We start from the raw sequence: 3,438 nt of genomic DNA, 5'->3' as shown, positions 1-3,438 counted from the left end.
GATCTCTTGGCAGTCTGTATTGCATTAAGGTAATTACATTTCTGTGCTTTAGTTTCCTCATCTGTGGCTTGTGAATCAAATAGTTCTTCCATATGATGGGATTGTGGGAGGGTAAAATAAGTTGCAGTAGGCAGCCTCGAAATGGTCTCCACTGATCTTTAAGGAAGAAAGGAAGGAGAAGGAGATGAAGGAGAAGAAGAGAGAGAGAGAAAATGAAATTATTACCCCCAACATTTTCTTGTTAAAGACATTCCTTCAAGTCAAAGATGCAACAAAAATGTTCAAGACAGTGTGTAGCAATAAAGAATACCCATGCTGGATGTGAAGGCGATCTGGCTGCGACATGTCACCCCACTGATCGCCAGGGTTGATTCGGCTGATCTAGCTGGCTAGGCGGGTGTCCCCTTCCTCCCTCACCGCTCCATGTGCGTCCCTCCCGAAGCTGTGTGCTTGGTCGAAGAGGACGACCTTCCCCCATAGAGGAGGACCGTTCTTCGGTCAAGGATATCCGAGTAGCTACACTCCCCTGCTAGAACCTCCACACAAGCTCTCAAGAATACCCATGCTTACTATTTGGAGATATACCCACAAAGAAGATGAGGCCTTCAGTCCATCTATGCTAATATATAGGAAGAAAAATTTATAAAGGTGAACATTTACAGAATAGCTCAACATTAATATTTTAAAGCATTTTTTGAGCAACAACAAAGGTGAATCTCATCTGTGGATGTAGTGAGAGGCAGACGCAAGTGACAAAAGGCTACTTATGGTTAGAATTTTTTTGGGTGGCCCAGTTGGTTAAACATCTGACTTTGGCTCCCATGGTTTGTGGATTTAAGCCCCATGTTGGGCTCTATGCTGACAACTCAGAGCCTGGAGTCTACTTCGGACTCGGTGTCTCCCTCTCTCTGCCTGCTCGCACCCCCCTACCCTGAAAAATAAATAAACATAAAATAATATCTTTTGGTTGAAGTCCATTCATATAAAGTTCGAAAGCAATCCAACCCAAATTCATTGCTTTGGAACACATGCATACATATTAAAACTGTGAAGAACAACCAAGAATTTTTATCACTAAAGACTGTACAGGGATTTTCTCTGATGAGGAAATGGGAGAATGTGACTGGGGAGAACCATGTCCGGGACTTTTGGGGCACTGTGTATACTCAATTTCTTGAATTGGGTAACTATCCTCAGAAGTGGATCTCTTTGGGAATTTGGGTCCTAAGACAGGTATTAACCTTATAGTTATTATTTTAGTTACATATTAGTCTTGTGCAGTATTCTGGATTAGGATAGACCTCATATTAAGAAGAAAATATACAGGGATTTTATTTTATAATTATTTTTAATCAATTTTCCTATCTAATGATATGATATGTGTTTTCAGAAGTAAAACCCTGATTTATATTAAATCTGTACTTGCAACAGCTTGGCAATATTTTCACTGTGGCCTAGAAATGGCTTGTCCTACCTCAGACCCATGTATTAGTAGGTATTCATTTCTAAACAAGGTCCAGTTCAACAGAAAGGGTTTTCAATATGGAAAAGAGAGACTGTGATGAGGAGTAGTGGATTGCACTAAAGAGGCATTTTAGGTACTTCCTGATTCTCTGCAGGATGAAATTCTTCACCTGTTCTAAGATTCTTATGTCCCCATAGGGTGCTATCTTGGGCTATTGCTTGGGGGTGGGTATGAGCAGTGCAGGAACATTTATACCTGTCCAGTATTCAAACTGACCTTCAGTGGGGAGAGAAACAGGGCTCTGGGGCGGTCATCAAGGGCATGGAGAATCAACAAACTCCTCATGTTCTCTCATGAGAACAGATATCCAAAACAAAACAACAAAAACAAAAACATAAAACATAAAACTGTGTTGGGTGGAGAATAATAATGCTGGAGCAACTATTTCTATTATGGGTAGGAAGAGCTTTCTGGTTTGGACAGGCTTGTATTTACTAGAGGGTGAGGAAAGGAGAGGCCAAAGGCCAGGGAGGATGTGCTTCCTTCCACCTTTTAATTGTTCAGGCAGTTACCACAAACACACACACACACACACACACACACACACACACACACACACCATGGTCAAATGTATGTGCTTGCCAAGAGTGGATTCACCATATATGCACATGGGAAAAGGCAAGCGTACTGGATACTCGCCTTTCTACCTATATTTATATGTTGTGTTGCACAGAACATGTTTACCTGGGCTAGTTATTGCTGCTAATAAACTTTGGTGTCAGGCAGCTTATGTATGAATGGTTTGGGTCTTACTAGCAGTATATACTTTGGTAAATTATTTATCTTGGCTAATCACTGGTTTTCTCATCTCATTCTTAGCTTTTAGGATTATTGCAAGGATCAGCAATAAGGTAAGGTGCTTGACATAGTCCCTTGCTTTATTGTACTTGCTCAATAAATGGTGGTGGTTGCGGTGGTGGTAGTAGTAGTAGTAGTAGTAGTAGTAGTAGTAGTAATCATTTTAGTTGTTCTTATATTTGGAGAACATACTAACCATTTAAACAAAGACATGAAATTGTAAATTTAATCAAGACCTTCCTGGGAAGTTCCCCCCTTACCCACTGGAGCTGAATGGAGAGGGCAGTTGAATGTGTGGATCATTTATTTTGAAAGTTACCCCAAGATTTCCAACAGGAGAGATCATTCATTTGTTCAACAAATATTTAACAGGACTTTATTTTGTGTTAGACATTATACTAAGTGCTAGAGATAAAATGTTGAACAAGACAGATATGTTTCTCCCCTCATGGGGCTTATAGTATAAGGGGATTTTTTTCTTCTTTTATCCTTTCTAGGGACATATAGGAAACAGTCTCTGGGCTATATTAGAATAACAGATCTTTTGAGATGCCCATTTATAGACCTTTTCCTCTCAATAGATCTCTTAGTCTGAGTATTTTGGGAATCAAATGCTTGCTGCATTTGGGGATTCCTACCTAGCTCAATCCCAAATAGACTGTCAGCCATGAATGGGCCATGGCAAATTCAGGCAAGGAAATCTACAACCTCAGGAACCTGGACATTTCCGACCTATTCTGGAAGGATTTGAAAAACCACTTAATATAGATATCCTCTTAAATTCTGTTCTCTTGGGATCTCTGTTTAGTCAGTTTTTATAGAAGCATTTTCTTCCCTCTGTAAAGCAAAAGTTCCAGCAAAGGAGTGACTCCCTAACTACTCCCTCCCTGACTGCCTGCTCCCTTCCCATTTTCTAAAGAAGTTCTTGGGATTCTTTTTTCCTTTTTTAAATTTCCAGGATTTGAACTATGAATATTTGAAGCCACATAGTTGAGGGAGTCTTACAGTGTGTACCTGAACACCCTCTACCTAAAGTCTACCATTGTCATATCATGACATGTCTACCATTGACATTTAATTGTATTTGCTTCTTTGTGTATCTATCCATCTATGTA

This window comes from Hyaena hyaena, unplaced genomic scaffold, assembly GCF_003009895.1.
Source record: "Hyaena hyaena isolate Hyena2069 unplaced genomic scaffold, ASM300989v1 scaffold_329, whole genome shotgun sequence".
NCBI classification, from domain to species: domain Eukaryota; kingdom Metazoa; phylum Chordata; class Mammalia; order Carnivora; family Hyaenidae; genus Hyaena; species Hyaena hyaena.
Note: the sequence above shows the minus strand (reverse complement) of the source record.